This window comes from Pinus tabuliformis, chromosome J (assembly GCF_031772625.1).
Source record: "Pinus tabuliformis cultivar Carrire ecotype Pingquan chromosome J, CPIR1, whole genome shotgun sequence".
Classification (NCBI taxonomy): Eukaryota; Viridiplantae; Streptophyta; class Pinopsida; order Pinales; family Pinaceae; genus Pinus; species Pinus tabuliformis.
Genome location: NC_142295.1, coordinates 1,319,936,599 through 1,319,955,087, shown reverse-complemented (window position 1 = coordinate 1,319,955,087; position 18,489 = coordinate 1,319,936,599). Strand labels below are relative to the sequence as shown.

General features: G+C 37.0%; 1 pseudogene; it reads left to right on the top strand.

The window, feature by feature from the left end:
- The first annotated feature begins 3,123 nt into the window (after positions 1 to 3,123).
- Positions 3,124 to 18,489, top strand: part of LOC149232130 (uncharacterized) — a 38,664-nt pseudogene continuing 23,298 nt past the window's right edge.

Here is an 18,489-nt window from a genome sequence, read left to right as displayed (position 1 = left end):
TTTGTAGATAGCATATTGAAGATAATACTAACCCTGGGGTTTTCCTCTCATACATTTCCTTTTTCATACCATATAAAGATAAGGTTGTAAGTTCAAGAATTTCTGTTTTGAACGGTCAATATAATCTTCAAGTCCCCTCTTTCTCTCTCTATATATCCTTCTAGGCTTTGTTGGATGGTGAGTAGTAGTTATAGATGGGAGATACTAGGAAAGTTGGTACTTTATCAACAAGTAACCATGGGTATTTTATTGTGTTATTATTTCGACTCATGTAAGAACTAATATATAAAATGTAGATTCTGAAATCTGTATATTCATGTATATAGTTAGTTTTGTAGATAGCATATTCAAGATAATATTAGCCCCTAACCTCTAGGGTTTCCATTTTATACATTTCCTTTTTCATATCATATAAGCTCAAGCTTGTAAGTATTGAACCGTTAATATGTTTTTGTCCTTCCCCTCTCTATATATATAGAAATACACCCTTTTGGGCTTTGGCGGATGGTGAATTGTAGTTACAGATTGGAGATACTTGGAAAGTTGGCACTTTATCAACCAGTACCTATTGTGTTACCATTTTGACACATGCAAGAAGTAATATTTTGTCCTCTCTCGCTATATATATATATATATAGCCTTCAAGGCTTTGGTGGATGGTGAATGGTAATTATAGACGACAGATACTTGGAAAGTTGGTACTTTATCAACAAGTACCTCTGGGTATTTTATTGTGTTATTATTTTGACACACGTAAGAACTAATATATAAAATGTAGATTCTAAAAAAATCTATGTATTCATGTATATATATAATTTTGTAAATAGCATATTCAAGAAACTACTAAACCGGTGGGTTCCATTTTATACATTTCTTTTTTCATACCATATAGTCTTCACCCATTGCCCAATCTTGATTTTCACAACCTTTTTCTTTATCTATCACATGTTAGATTGGCAAGCATAGTGTATTCAACCATTGATATTCTATTTCACCTAACCATTTTCAATCATAAAGTTTCTTGCCATTATTCCATTCTTCCTTTGTAATGTATTGCTCCCGTTTTCTTGTTTTCAAATGTTAACAAAGACCACTCTTCTTATCTTTCTTCATAGGCCATAGCCTAGAGTTCAAACTTGGATCTTTGTATCTATTATTTCTTTCTTTAGCACCTTCTTGAACCAAGTTTGGATGTACTTTCTCTCTTTGGGTCTTCATACTATGGACAACCACCTAGTCAACTTGTTCAACCATGAGGTTTGTACATGGTTCCCACAATCTTGGTCACATTATAGTATTCATCCAATCCACAAATTGGGCACTAGTAAGAATCCCAATAACTATATGACTATCATGGTTAGCCACAAATTTTCCAAACTCTACTACAATCCTCCATTTGAAGCTCCCTAGGGAGCTTGAGAGGAAGGTAGAGGATAGATTGGATTTTGACTTGAACATCAGGTTATTGATCACATTCTCACACTTGGGGTCATCATTAAGGAAGCACGATGTCAATTTTTGAAAGTTTATTATTGGTTTTTAGACTTTTAGAAAGCTATTGGTTCTATCTCCAAGGTGGTTGTTTTAAAGACTCAATGAAATTAGCATCTCAAAGGCCTTATTGTTAGCCATCATGCCCTTTTCTAGGCAACCTTTTGTCAATTGGCAGTTAGCCTAGGTAAAAACAAGGCCACGATCTTTAATGGGTTGAAGAAGATCATCTTTAATCACCTCACTTTAGTTTGTAGAATGCACTTCAACCCCGAGTCAACAATGGCTATGGGTCCTTGGCCCTTCTTGAGAGGCAACATTTCTAGAACCATTTTTCAGGACATATCATCCAAGATGTTGCTCATGGGCAGTCTTGTTCGGCCCACAATTCTATACGATTAAAAAGTTTGGGGACTTGGTTTACTAGATCTTTATTGTCCAAAAGTAGTGACGGTGGATTTTATGGGGAATGTGTTTTGGAATTATCTGTGCTGGAAGAAAGCATTGATGGGGGCTTTAATAGAGAGTAAAAATCATCCTCCTTTGCCGCATCATCAGATGCAAACAGACATTTCCTTAACGCATCATCCTTGTAGAATTTGGTGCTTGCCCCCATTGCCTTCAAACAATGTTTGGACTCCTCTCACTTCTACATCACATTTAATGCTTTGCTTATACAATGATGGTGTGGGACCGATATCCGTACTCAGCCTATTGTTTATTATAGTCCATTACAACAACTAGTTCTTTAGCTTGGCCTTGGTGTTGGTACATCGCGGTTTTAAATCTTCTAGGGTATTACAATGGACGTACACCCTCCATTTAGATATTCATTGTTTGCACTTGGCCACGTCTTTTGGCCAAATAGGAGATAAATACAATCATCCAAGAGGATATCTATAAGCAATTTGTATAGGTCGCTTGGAAGATGGCCTTCTATGTTGAGCACTTCATGGTTACGAGGGATGGACTCATTATTTGACCCCATTGCACACTTTGCCATTGGATGCATGCTCTTCAAATACCCTTGGGTCAATTCAGAGTTGGCTCTCATAGACTACAATTTGAGATCGATCACCATATTGGATCTGCTAGTTGTGCCATCTCGAAGAGATTGAGATCGATTATTTTGTCTTTGATTACCTAGTTTACTACAAGATTCAAGGATTGTTCCATTGTTAACACTATTAACATTTCAGGCTTGGCAACGTATTTAGATGCTCCGACTAGATATGCCTAGCCCTATACATGTAAGGAGGCCCTTAATCCTCGCTCTTTAATCTCTAGCCACATCCACATCCACATCCTAGACCAACTCTCATACAACAGATCACTTCCTTTTGTTACGATGTTCCCATCTAGGGGAACCAAGTAGTATATGGATAGAGATGATACTAGATCAGTGAGGACATAAGGTATTATTTCTACCTCCTTGAGACCCTAGCAGTGTCGCCAGAGAAGGTCTCATATTAACAATCAAACCAATCACCAGTTGATGTCTTCTAAACCATAGTGTTAGGATCTTCCTTCTAGACAATGACACAATGCTCATTCTAGCTCCTCTTCAGATACTTCTTCCAAGATAGACATCTATTTTATGTTTTCTTCATTAAGCCTTTGATGCTATGAGAAATGGATGCAGTGGATCATGTTGAAGAATGGATCATGTTGAAGAATGTAACTAGTGTCAGTCTTCATAATTGTACTTGAGTCATAATGTAATGTATTTGTAAAAAGGAAAATTATTATTATTATTATTATTATTAAAGAAATTGACTTATTAAAGCGTGGGTTTCATGTTTGGGTCAATTGTTTATAAGTCAGAGCCTCCACTGTAGACTTCTAGGGTTTATATCAAGTGTCCTTGTCCATGTCATATTGTGAAAGACCCTTCTTGGTCTCTATTTACAAAGAAGAAATTTATTTTATTGTAAAATAGGTCAATTAGGCCTCCTCCACGAAGTTGACCTCAAACTGGACAAGTTGGCCTAAATAGAGGGGCAGAAACCCCTATATAAAGGTAAGTAAAATATTGATAAGCATGATGAAGGGAGTTATGTGAATGATCATGATCAAGATAACCTTGATATCATAAGAAGGAATATAAGCCATGAAAGGTTCTCTGATGTTATAAAAGAAGGAAGTGGTTGATCTCCCTAAACTAAGAGGGAGTCTGGATAGAAGAAAGGGTATATCTCCCCAGTTAAGAGGGAGGGCATATTATGACAATGAATACTTTGAAGTAAGCAAAAGTATTATCAATAAATGTTCATGAAGTTGTAAAAAAAAAAAACAAATCTGAAGATGTATTTGGTGTTGTTGAAGAAATGAAAGAAGAAGAAAGCTTCTGACAAATTATATATAACTTGATGATGAAAGTAGCATCAGAACGATTGAGGGCCCCATAGGTTTTTATTTGCTTGTATGTATATTTGGAAGTTTATTATTGATTGGGGTTTGTGTTTGTACAGGGAAATCTCTCCATAAAAAGGTTGAACACTTTGGAAGCATGCTTGGACAAATGGATATATTATAGGGAGAGTTGAAGCACCTAATGGTGGATGTTTGGGAGGGCATCTGGCCAGCCTATGTGTTGATGTCCATATCCCGAAGAGGGAGGGTGGCGTTGGTCATAGAGCTTTGACCTTGGATATGAACCTAGATCCCTGGGTTGATGGCTAGCTAGTAAGCCTAATGCTACCTAAAATGGCTAAAAGCTTAAGTCCATCTTAGTTCCACCCGGATAGATTACCCTGGTCAAGTATCTGGTCTGCAACATTGAGTGTGCTAGAACTCTTCATAGTTCATTTTGAGATCTTGCATGTACCTTTATATATATGTAATTATGAATAACTCCCTAGTTAAGAGGGAGTGGAGAATGTAACTAGTGTCGATCTTCATAATTGTATTTGAGTCATAATGTAATGTATTTGTCGAAAGAAAGAAAAATAAATTTTATTATTAAAGAAATTGACTTATTAAAACATGGGTTTCATGCTTGGGTCAATTGTTTATAGGTCAAAGCGTGTATTGTAGGCTTCTAGGGTTTATACCAAGTGTCATTGTCCATTTCATATTGTATAAGACCCTTCTTGGTCTCTAGTTGTCAAAAGAGAACTTTATTTTATTGTAAAATGGGTCAATTATGCCTCCTCCACCAAGTCGGCTTAAACAAAGGGGCATGAACACCTATATAAAGGCAACAAGTCAACCTCATTTGCCACACACACTCATCAAGTTCGATCTGCAACTTCTGGGGCCAGAAAAAGTGTGAATTTCAAGGAAAGAAAACAAAAGGGCTAGCGAAGAAGGAGGTCTCTCTCAAGCATAAGAAGTCGAAATTCTCTCTCTCTCTCTCTCTCTCACTCGTGTGAAGCTAATGGAGGGGCCGAAAACTATAGAGCTAAAGCTGGGCCGAAATTCTGTAGTTGGGGTTGAAATTTTGTAGTTGGGAAGTCAAATTTCTGGATTGTTGCTGGGTTGAAGCTACAGGATAAAAAGAGACTACTAAATCATATTGAAAGGCTACCTTGGTGGAGGAGGAAGGTCTATTGGTCTAAGGTTTTGGCCTATTTCATTTTGAATCTACTGAAGGAAGAGTTTCTGACTGGGTTTTCCCCTCTATAGAGGGTTTAGCCCTGATTGAGTGCCTATTTTTGGTGCCGCTAATCTTCATGTTTTTTATTTGATAATTACTTGATGAGAAAAAGATAAAGAAGGAACATAAAGAAGTTAATAAGAACGTAACAATATCACGAGTAATTATCAACATAAGAAAATATTTTTACCTTTTCGATTTTCTAATAGATCAGAGTATCCTTCTACCATTGGGAACATATCTTTTTGTTGGATTCCCTCTACATTTGTGGACTTGACCCTCTAGGTTTTTATGTTAGACATATATTATATTTTATTTCATGCTACTTCCTTTGAACAACCCCATTGAACATTAATACACTTATTTTATGCCCTTTCCTGAGTCCCACTAATGGAGTTTGGTCACTCCTTGACAACAATATTAATGTAAATTTCCCTCCAATACAACCTTGTCACTATATTAATATTTTTTAATAGAAATGAGTACATGTATTAGTTTCAAATCCGTGTCTGGCTCATGGTAAATGCTCGAGTAGCACAACATGGATATTTGTATATTTGTTCTTTTCCCTGTAGCGATTGTCCATTAGATTAAAAAAAATCTGCAAAATTTGATAATACTACAATACTAGCTTGTAGGTATAAAGCCTATAATATTGTTTTGCACCCTTCAATATCTCAGGTAGTCTTTGTTTCCTCCTCCTTTGGAGGACTGTTCAGGTTGGGCCCCTCACCCCTTTTGAGAATTCAATAGGGAAATGAATATGTTAATTCTCTTTAACTTGATAACTATTTGTGTTACCTTTTTTTTCTTATTAGCTTTGTTCCTTATTACTGTAATGCGAGATACATCAAGCAAATACCAAAAATAATAAGAACAGTGACACAATATATAGGCTGCAAGCTAGAGCCAAAACCCCTCCTCTTGAGGGGAAAACCCTTAAATATCCTCTTCTTATAGATCCTTCAATTGACGAATACCAAGACCTTGTGACTCAGACTAATACCCTCCAAGATCAAGATCAGTCACCAACTCAACCATTAGTTGCAAGAACTTCGACCTCCTACTTCAAATCAGAAATTTTGTCTGCCCGACAACCGCTGCAATTGCCACTGCCACACTTGAAAACTTCGATCTTCCTCTTTTCCTTGTTTTAGGGATGACCACAGGTTGAACAAGTTCACTAGGATCTTCTTCTTCATGATGCGATTCTTCTTCTCCCTTGTCAACTTCTTCCTCAAATACCAGAAGTTCTTCATCATCAGAGTCTACGAAAAGTTCCTTTGATTTCTTGAATGCTATGCTTTCCTCAAATATGACATCTCGGTTGACTTCTATGTGATGTCCTTCTTTTATGTAGATCCTATAAGCTTTTGATGAGTTGTTATACCCCACAAACGTTCCCTTCATACCTGATGGATCCTACTTCTTTCTTTTGTCCTTTGGTATGTGGAAATATACAAGACAACCAAAGATTCAAAGATGATCCACATATGGCTTCCTTCTAATGAACACATCTTCTAGAGTTTTGTTATCTAGGGACCTGTGGGGACTTCGATTTTGAATGTAAACAATTGTCTTTAGGGCTTCTCCCTACAGAAACTTAGGTAGATCTTGATCGTGCAACATTGCTTTTACATTTTTCTTTAATGGATCGATTCTTTCGTTCTACAACTCCATTTTGCTCAGGATTATATGAGACTATCAGTGCCCTCTTAATCTCAGACTCCTTATAGAATGCTATAGTCTCCTTGGATGTATATTCTCCTCCATTATCAGATCTTAGAATCTTTATTTTTCTTTCTGTAAGGTTCTCCACTTCAGCTTTGAATTCTTGAAATTTTGTAAATACTTCGTCCTTGGTTTTCATTAAGTAAACCCAGGTCTTTCTTGAATGATCATCTATAAATGTGACATAATATATATGACCTCCAAGTGATTTGGGAGTCATAGGGCCACATACATCAAAGTGAATAAGATCCAAGATTTCTTTTGATCGTGAAGCATTGCTTCCAAATGGTCTCTTGGTATTCTTACACAATGCACATCCCTTACATACTCCTTCGTAATCTTCTTTTAGTTCAGGTATCCAATCTACTATGGAACTTCGAGTTGGAAGGATTTTGAAATGTAGATGACTAAATCTTCTATGTGAGAGTTCACACAGACTAATTTCAATGTGAACTAGGGCTTCAGCCAAAGGAGATATTAGTCTATAAAGTCTTCCTTCTCGATCACCAATGACTTTAGTTTGTTCTATACTTGAGTTTTTACTCCATACAACAACCTTTCTATCAATGAAAGTTGCTCTATCACCCTTATCTTCTAAGATTGAAATGGAAAGTAAGTTCTTAGGCAAACCCAGAATAAATAGAATGTTGTTGAGGTGGATGTTGCTTCCATTCTTCAGCTTTATAGAGGTCAGTCCAATACCCTTTATGGGATAGTTCTTGTTATCTCCAAGTTCCACTGAATAAGTGGATTTTCCTTTTGATGAGGTCTTTAATTGTTTAGAATGGCCAGTCACGTGTCTTGATGCACCACTATCAATTACCCAAATGTCTTCATCTTGGAATGTGCTAGAGAGAGCCGAGAAGATACCTTCATCCTTTTCCCCGATTGATATTTTCTTTGAAGAAACTAAGAGAATCCACGCTTTCTTGATACCTTCCTTGAGATAGCTTGCTATCTTGGAACGCTTCTTGATGAGCTTCTTCACTGTAGAGGAGATCTTCATGATGCCCTTAGCTAACCTTAGCTCTGATACCATGTTGAGAATTCAATAAGGCAATGAATATGTTAATTCTCTTTAACTTGATAACTGTTTGTGTTAACTTTTTTTTCTTATTAGCTTTGTTCCTTATTATTGTAATGTGAGATACATCAAACAACTACCAAAAACAATAAGAATAGTGACATAGTGTATACACTACAAGCTAGGGCCAAAACCCCTCCTCTTGAGGGGAACACCTTTAAATCTCTTCTCTTCTTATAGATCCTTCAATTGACGAATACCAAGACCTTGTGACTTAGACCAATACCCTCCATGATCAATATTAGTCACCAACTCAGCCTCCCGTTGCAAGATCTTCGACCTCTTATTGTAGATCCAAAATTTTGTCTGTCCGACAACTGCTGCCACACTTGAAAACTTCGATCTTCCTCTTAGAGCCTCCTTCTTCCCTTCGCTTGCCTTTCCTTGTGACTTAGGGCTAGAGAGAAACCCTTAGTGACCTTCACTTGCCTTCTTTCTTCTCTTTCTTCCAAGGTTGAACTAGAGATAACCCTTTCGCATAAACCATAGCTTTGTCTAGCATGTGGGAGAGAGAACTAGCCCAAACACTTTGAAAGTTCAGGTCTTGATTTGCCTTGCTTTCGAAGGAGGTGAAGAACCCTTTCCCACAAAAGGAAGAGGAGATTTCCCCTTTGATCAGCGGGATCTAATTATTTTCCACCCAGGTCCTTACTGTTCCTAGGGAGGGCCAAATCCCCATGAACTGACCCACTAATCCCGCTAAGCCAGCTACAAGGCCCTCAATCTGGCCTGGGGGGTGAAGACTTCCACCTTTGGAATCTCCAACTTTTTCACAAATTTTGTGGGTTTTTACATGTAGAATTTGGCTACATTTTCCACTTGGAGGTTGAACACCTCGATGTTTGGGGCATGTGACCAAGGAGGAGACGTAGGTCCACAAGAGTTGTGCGACATATCGTTGCCTTGCAGGTCCGATGATTTGTTGTTGTTCGCGTCAATCTAATCCCTCGCTCACTGTGTGGCGACTATGAAATGACATGACAACTCACTATATTATTTAGCATGCACTAACTTCATTGTTTCACCACCCTCCTTGCACACTCACCATTTGTACAATAATCAACTTCTCTTCTACATTTCCAGCCCATGGACTTTCACCTTTATCATTCTCCTTATCATATTACTTCTGAAGCTTATGTTTTTTGCCTTCCATTATCTTTATGCATTTTTTCTTTGCATTTCAACTCATCATTTATTTGTGTCCTTGAGTCAACACTCCATTCTTTGGTGGGTTGGTTGCAGGTGTTAAGAGTAATCATTCAAAACCAGAAACGATTTCTGCAAGCTCAGGTGGAACTTCTTCTCGGGTTTCCTTTGGAGTATCAGTCATCAACCTCCAAATTTAGTTATTCTTTTAAAATAGCAGAACTGGTTAGTTTACCTGAAATATGACAAACCTTCACTTTTTCCACGGAATAAAAAAGAATTAAAATCCCAGATCATAACCTTATCATGTCCGTCATTCCACAAACCTTTAGCGCATTAAATCTTCGTCGTCAATCTCATTCCTCAATATGACAGTTATCGTGTCGTCTGCTCACCAACTATTCTGGACAATCTCCACCGTTGATCAATCTCGCTTGATCCAATGGTTGACACGTAACCTCGTGTGGAATCTTGCCCGATGTATAACAAGCCGAGAGCACACGAGAAAAGTGGTTTTCTCGTGTTACGTGTCAGTCGCTAAGGCTAATCGTGTGAATTTTAAAAATACCACTTACCACCTTGAGACTGCGCGAGAAACTGCTTACACCTACGAAGACTGGTCTTCTATTCTGTTTAACGTCTGCGCTTGTTGGCACGTGATGACCATTAGATCTATTGGATATGTTGATCGGACGATTCAGATCTTCTCCTGGGTTTCTCATGAATTTATCAAGGTTTTCTCGTTCCGCCAAGAGTTAGCACTTCCGCCAAGTTTAGTTCTTATCTATCATATTCAGGATATCGCTAATTAAACTCTGTGGGTTCGAAATACATTCGATTTATTTCAATGCGCAGTGAGTAAAGATTTAGATGTGATAACACAAGATTATACAAAACTCTAGTTCTAGAGGGGCCAAACTGGAAATCAACAACACTCATAAATAATAGAGTTTAGGCTTCTGTGATCCATATCAAGTTAAGAAAGATTCTTCGGCGAAAATCACATGGAATATCATTTGTCGACGCGTTTCGAACCAACCAGTGTGGTTCATCGTCAGGACAAGTTGAAGAAACAGATCAAGCTCATCATGTTAAATAGACTAAGCTGAGCCTCCAACAGCTATCCTTTCCAGGTGTCCATCTTCCTTATGTTCAAGGGACCACTGATAGAATTGGCAGGATTCTCAGGAGGCACAGTGTCCCTGTGACCTTTAGGCCCCTAAACACTATTCGTATGTCCCTCAGATTAGTGAAGGATCCTATCGACCCTAAGGATATGAAGGGCGTTTATATGATCCCTTGTTCCTGTGGAACCCCCTATATTGGGGAGACTGGTCGTTCCATTAATCAGAGGATTAGTGAGCACGCAGTGGATATTAAGCATAGGAGAGCTAAGTCTTCCGCTTTGGCTGAACATGCTGAGAAAACCAATCATCATGTTTGTATTGAAGAAGCCAGTGTTATTGCTAAGGTTTCGCATTTCCACCATCGAAAATTCAGGGAAGCACTTGAGATTGAAAATAGACCAAGCAATCTCAATAGAGATGATGGATGGAAAGTCAGTAGGTGTTGGGTCCCTGCCCTCTCGTCCTAGTCGTTTTTTCATCCTCTTTGGTTTTTTGTCGTTTTTCTTTATTTGTTCTTTTACTATTATTTTAGTTTTTATTTTATGTTATTTATTTTAAATATATATAATTATTTTTATTTTTTATTTTATTTATTTATTATTATTATTATTTTTTTTATTTTTTATTATTATTTTTTTTTTATTATTTTTTTATTATTTTTTTATTTTTATTTGTATTTATATTTTTCGAGTGTTATTTTAATTTTAGTGTGATTTCTATTTATTGTTTTCTCCTTTCTTTCTATTTCTTCTGATATTTTAAGGCCCTCTTATTTTGAGGTCCCTCTTATAGCTAATTTTGTTCCTTATATGTTTAACTAATAGGGTCCTTTTTGACCTTTTTGTACACATGATACTTATAAATAATATTATTTTATTTATTCTTTATATTCTATTGAGGCAATTACCTTTTTCATAAGGTCATTTTCCTATTAACTTATGGTTATTAACTTTGATTTCTAACTTAATTTCCTTTGATTTATTAATGATATTTAAATAAAACTATTATTTTCATATTAATAAAATGTAAATAAAATTATTATTTTAGGTCATTTATTTTGCAAACTGCCCTTTAAATTATTAATCAACTTATAATTTTTAATGATTCTTTTAATTATACATTCTATTGAGGCTTTTACCTTTTTCATAGGGTCATGTATTTAACTAATTTTTCCCCTAACTTATGATAATTAACTTTGATTTTCTAACTTAACTACCTTTTATCTATTAATAAAAATTTAAATAATATTATTATTATTTTTATTAATAAAATTTAAATAAAATTATTACTTTCTATATTACTTTTTAGGTATTCTATTATTTTAAGGCCATTTATTCAACTAAATTATTAATTAACCTATAATTTTTGATAATTAAACGATTATAATAATTTTGACCCCTGTCCTTGAGTCAAACTAGCCGTTAGAAAGGATAGCTGTTGGAGGCTCAGCTTAGTCTATTTAACATGATGAGCTTGATCTGTTTCTTCAACTTGTCCTGACGATGAACCACACTGGTTGGTTCGAAACGCGTCGACAAATGATATTCCATGTGATTTTCGCCGAAGAATCTTTCTTAACACTCATAAATATTTCGAAGGAAATTAAAACCTATGGGATTGACCATTCATGCACAGAATACACAGAGATACAGAGAGATTCCAAATTTTACAATCCAATCCTCCACAGCGAAATCCCATTACACTAATTCAAAACTTACATAAATACCTATACATACAACAACCAGATCCTAAATCAATGGATCGAAACTGCCTAATCCTAGATAATATCTAATCTGCATGATATTCTCCTCAAGAATCTCAACTAAGCCTAACTACTTGAATTAATTACAAATTAATTCAAATCCCTGAATTCTAGCTCAAATCCTATCTAGAAAGCTTTGTAAATTGACAGCTAAAGGATCCTATTCCTTTGCTTGTAAACTTTTTTTGTATTTTTGGAATAAAATTCGAAGCCTTTTGTCTTCAAGCCTCATGCTCCTGCATCAGACTCCTGAGGACAAAATTCTTCATGGGCTCCTGTCCATGAGCTCTTCTACAGAACTGCCCAACTTCTGTAGCATGGCATCTGTCATCCAGGTAGCATTAGCAATTGGTTGATCCTTCCACTTGATCAAATACTGAAAATACTCCTGTCCTCTTGTCTTCTTAAACAATCTCTTGTCTAAAATCTTTTTTGGCTGCAATGCCTTTGCTGTAGGTAACTGTTTTACCCAATCAACCTCTTGTTCTTCCTTGTCTTCTGCTGTATCATTTGCATTTCTATTTTCATACTTGTACAAATCAGCAACATTGAAAATTGGAGATATTCCAATGTTAGGGGTTAATTCAATTTCATATGCATTTGCAGAAAATTTCCTCAAGACTCTGCATGGTCCAATTTTCTTAAATTTTAACTTGTTATACTCCCTTTTTGTAAATCTTTCATTCCTTAGGTGTGCTAAAACCAAATCTCCAACCTCAAAATTAACTTCTCTCTTCTTCAAATTTGCGCTGCTCTTGTACTTTATGTTGCTATCCTGTAACTGTTGTTGTACCTATGCATGTATTGCTTTAATCTCTGAAGCAAAATCTTCTCCTTTAACACTTCTCATCTCAGCTTTTTCCAAGTCTCTTAATTCAGACACTCCTCTTGGGTGCATTAAATAAACTATATGGAATGGACTCTACCCTGTACTCCTATTAGGAGAATCATTATAAGCATATTTAGCCTGTGCCAAAATTTGATCCCACTGTTTTGGATGTTCACCTGCAAGACTACTCAGAAGATTACCCAAGCTTTTGTTTACAACTTCAATCTGTTCATCAGTCTAAGAGTGATAAGCTGAACTGAGACTCAGTTTAGTACCAATTTTCTTCCACAAGGTCCTCTAGAAATGACCAACAAATCTGGTGTCTCTATCTGAAACAATGCTCTTAGGTAACCCATGCAACCTTACAATCTCCTTAAAAAACAGATTAGCAATGTGAGTAGCATCACTGGTTTTATAACATGGAATAAAATGTGCCATTTTAGAAAATCTGTCTATCACAACATAAATTGAATCATTTCCTTTTTGAGGTTTTGGTAAATCCAAAACAAAGTCCATACTTACCATATTCCAAGGTCTATCTAGAATAGGTAATTGAACATATAAACCTATGTTTTGGCTCCTTCCCTTTGCATACTGACAAACTTTACAATTTCTCACATACTTCTCCACTTCAGATCTCATCTTCGGCCAGAAATAAAACCGATTCAACTGCTCATAAGTCTTGTCTGCACTAAAATGTCCTCCATGTCCACCACTATGTTTCTCCTTGATTAAATTTTCTCTCATAGAGCAATTTGGTATGCATAGCTGATTTTTTTAAACAACAATCCTTCTTGCAAGAAAAAAATCCAGCCACCTACTTTTGTCTAACAAAAGAAGATTTTTACAAGCTTCAAATGCCTCTTTAAAATCTAAATCTTTCTCATATAATTCCTGAAGAAAATCAAAACCCAACACTTGAATTTGACTCTCATGAACTAATATACTTTGTCTACTTAAGGCATCTGCTATCTTGTTTGATTGGCCATTTATATGCTTCAATACAAAATTAAAACTTTGAAGATATTCTACCCATTTTGCATGTATCTGACTAAGCTTTGGCTGTTGCATAATGTACTGCAATGCATGATTGTCTAAATAAAGTATAAACTTCTTAGACATCAAGTAATGTCTCCACTTTTTCAATCACTGTACAACTGCATAAAATTCCTTATCATAAGAAGAATATTTCTTCTTCGATTCATTCAGTTTTTCACTGAAATAAGCTAGAGGTCTGTCCTCCTGACTTAAAACAACGCCAATGGTTTCTCCACTAGCATCACATTTCACTTGAAAAGGTTTATTAAAATCATGCAAAATTAAAATAGGTTTTTCAGTGATCTTTCTTTTCAACAACTGGAAGTTTTTCTATGCTTCAGTAGCCCATTTAAATGGATGTTTATCCTTCTTGATAGTGTCAATAATAGAAGCATTGATCTTAATAAAATTCCTTATGAATTTTGTATAAAAACTAGCAAGACCATGAAAACTTCTTACCTCAAAAACACTTTTTGGTGAAGGCCACTCTATGATTGCCTTTATTTTCTCTGGATCCATCTTTAATCCATCAGCAAAAACAACAAAGCCCAAATTTACCAATTCTTCCTTCATGAATGAACATTTCTTTAGATTTAACAGTAACTTTTCTTGTTGTAGTTTCTGTAAGAGATGATTCAGATGTCTCATATATTTCTCTTTAGATCTGCTGTAAACTAATATATCATCCATATATACTATTACAAATTTACCAATAAATTCTTTCAACACTTCATTCATAAGCCTCATAAATGTACTAGGAGCATTTGATAACCCAAAAGGCATTACCATCCATTCATACAATCCTTCATTTGTTTTAAAAGTAGTGTTCCATTCATCTCCTTCTCTAATCCTTATTTGATGATAACCACTTTTTAAGTCCATCTTTGTAAAATATCTTGCTCCACTTAAACAATCCATGAAATCTTCAATTCTAGGTAAAGGAAATCTGTACCTGATTGTTATTTTGTTGATTTCTCTTGAATCAGTGCACATTCTCCAGCCCCCATCTTTCTTTGGACTCAACACTGTTGGCACTGCACAAGGACTCAAACTCTCTCTTACTAGTCCTTTATCTAACAGTTCCTGAACCTGTTGTCTGATTTCTTCATTTTCTGTGGGGGTCATCCTGTAAGCTGCTTTATTTGACAAATTTTCCCCTGGAATCAAATCTATATGATGACTGATTTTTCTAATGGGTGGTAACTCATTAGGCAAATCATCTACAATGATATTACAATAATTCTCCAACATCTCTTGAATTTCAATTGGAAAATCAACAATTTTGGTGGAAGTAATTATTACCTTGGGTTTGCAAATCAATGCAAAATTTACCTCATCCTCTTCAATCTGCTGCAAGTATTCTTTTCCACTCAGCAATAGAGTCTTTGGATCAGATTTTCTTGATGCATCCTCTTCTTCCATAGGCAACAATGTATGATTAATACCATCTTTACCAAATTTGTATGTGTTCTTTTTCCCATCATGCATAGCTCCTCTGTCATACTACCAAGGTCTTCCCAACAATATGTGACACACATCCATAGGCATCACATCAAACAGAATTTTGTCTTTGTATTTCCCAACTGCAACTCCACTTCACACTATTCATTCACTAACAATTGATGTCCTTTTTGAAGCCATGACACCTTGTAAGGTGTTGGATGTTTCTTTGTCTTTAATTTCAACTTTTCCACTACTTCTGTAGAGACCAAATTATTAGTACTTGTTACACTAAAAAATGTCACCATGGCTATTTACAGTTGGTATGGCTCTATCAACAGTCATACTACCCTCTTGAGCAAGTCTTATGCCTCTACTATTCATGTCAAACTCCAAGAAAGAGAGAAAGTCTTTATAAACATGTTTATCTCTGGGTACGCAGGTTCTCTCAAGCCTTGCCTGCGGGTACGCACCTTTTGTTCATAAGGTCTGCGTCCAAGGACGCTCTGTATCTAAAGGGGCAGGTGCGTCCCTCTGAAAAGGTTAAAATGCGCAAGTTTTATCTTCAAAAACTTACTTGTGGTCATTTCTAGAGCATTCTAGAAGGTTGTTTGATGTGTATTGAGCGCCTCCAGATGGTTCATGCACTCCTATCAAAGAGGAACTTATCCCATCAATAAGGGAGTGATCCCATCCAAAAAGCTTGGACTTCTACAACAGCATTTGGACAAAGGTAAGAACGAAACACTTGATTTCTCATATCATAATGCATGTTTAGAGAAGGATAGCTCCAGTTTGTTTTGTTTGTCATTAGAATGTCTTAGACTTCTAGGAAGGTCAGTTGTGTCCGCACCCTTGACTGATTCCGTGTGACAAATTCCATCTCGGATGATTCGATCCGCTTACGTCTTTTCCAGCGTACACTCATTGGTCTCGCGGCCAAGTGGTACATTGAGTTACCACGGGCCTCTTTTTACAATTTTAGCCAGTTAGCTACCTCGTTCTTAACTCACTTTCAGTTACCGGTCAGATACGATAACGGTACGGAGTTATTAACTTCACTAAAACAATCAACCTCCACGTATATATCAGATCACATTCATGAGTGGAGACGTCGAAGAAGGCTAGTGAAAGTTTTTATCAAAGAGGAGCTTATGCTTGTGAGGAGAGATTGTCATCTTTACTCGTTCTATTTGGAAGTGGGTGAGCTTTGTCAAAGTAGAGGAAGACTCTTGTGGACCTTGGAAGGAGCTTGCACAACACCAAGGCTCAGGTTGTAATGGTTCCTTTTGATTACCTTTAATGCAAATTGGTCCATTCTTCTCAATAACTTGTTGTTAATGGGTTATTTCATGTACTCCTTGGTCTATGTGTTGAATATGCTTTGTTTTATGTTATAATCAGGTGCTATTTAATTGTTTGACTGTTGGTGATTACAGGTTTTGGAGAAAAGGAGGAGCTCATCCAGATTAACAAAGCTTGGACTTCTACAACAGCGTTTGGACAAAGGTAAGAACGAAACACTTGATTTCTCATATCATAATGTATGTTTAGAGAAGGATAGCTCCAGTTTGTTTTATTTGTCATTAGAATGTCTTAGACTTCTAGGAAGGTCAGTTGTGTCCGCACCCTTGACTGATTCCGTGTGACAAATTCCATCTCGGATGATTCGATCCGCTTACGTCTTTTCCTCGCGGCCAAGTGGTACATTGAGTTACCACGGGCCTCTTTTTACAATTTTAGCCAGTTAGCTACCTCGTTCTTAACTCACTTTCAGTTACCGGTCAGATACGATAACGGTACGGAGTTATTAACTTCACTAAAACAATCAACCTCCACGTATATTTTAGATCACATTCATGAGTGGAGACGTCGAAGAAGGCTAGTGAAAGTTTTTATCCCGGACCAAATCTTAGCTGAATGGTTTGTTAAATCATTATTACCAAGGATTACTAAAGATGTAGCTAAGGCCGGAGTAGTTACTGAGGAGCAAGTCATTGCTCAGGCACAATACCTTGACTTAGTTTACACACAGTCGGGTACATTACACGAGAAGATTCCGGATCTTCCAAAGTCGAACCAAATCGCTGTTGCTCCTTCGGGATCTCATGCCGCTGATGGTATGATTGGTATCGTGAATACAAAGAGTAAGAAGAAGTCTTCCAAGGCTTCAACTACTCCTATTATCACTTTGCCCGATTCCCCGACAGGAGAGTATTCTCCTGAACTTACCGCCGATATTCACGCTGTAGAGTCATCTACGGCCAAATCAAAAAACGGTGGAAAGAAGAAAGGAAAGAAGAAGGCTAAATCAGACAAAGCTCCGAAGGAGAAAACTGAAAAGTCGGAAACCAATGACGAAAAGCGCAAACCTCGATATCCTTGTCTTATTTGTGAAGAGGATCATTTTACGAGAGATTGCCCTCATCGGGCCGAGGTAGTGAAAATAGTCAAAGGTTCTCCCACTCCTGCTGTGTTAAAAAATCCATTTCCGGAGCAGGAGAATAAGATGATAGGTTCTTCCTCGAATGCCAGTGAAGAACCCATTTTGATGATGTCTCATGTGAGGATTGCGACTCGATCGCAAGATTATGGTAGTAAGAATCCTATTGATGGTAAGGAAGCAGAATCTTCTCACTCTAACCCATCAACCTCAGCTCCTAGTTCCGATCCACTACAGATCGAGAAACCTAACCTAGACTTAGTAATTAAACCGCCCGCCAAGGGTGTACTTCGAAGGTCTGCTTTCAATCCACATGCGAGAGCGGCCCAGAATTACAACATTGTTGAGGACTTAGCTGTTTCACCCTCAGCAATGTCGGCGTTAGAAGTGCTGCAATCATGCCCAGCACAACGAAAATTGCTTTTGTCGGCTATAGGAGCTGTTGACGTTCAGGATCCGAATCTAATGATCTTCGATCTAGAAAATAGTACACCACAACTCCCCCATCAAATGGCTTTCCAAATTCCAGTGATAGTCAAAAACAGGCCTATTCATCGAACTGTGATTGATGAGGGAGCTTCTACGTGTATTATGTCAATTCAATGTTGGAGATCCCTTGGTTCTCCTTCGTTGAACCAATCCCCCACCATCCTTAAGGCCTTTGATGGCCGTGGGTTCCGTCCGTTTGGTATTCTACAGGAATTGCCTATAGGGGTAGAAGGTAAAACCGTTAGTCTGGATGTGGAAGTGGTTGATGCCCCTCTAGACTACAACCTTCTTTTGGGTCGAAGTTGGTCATA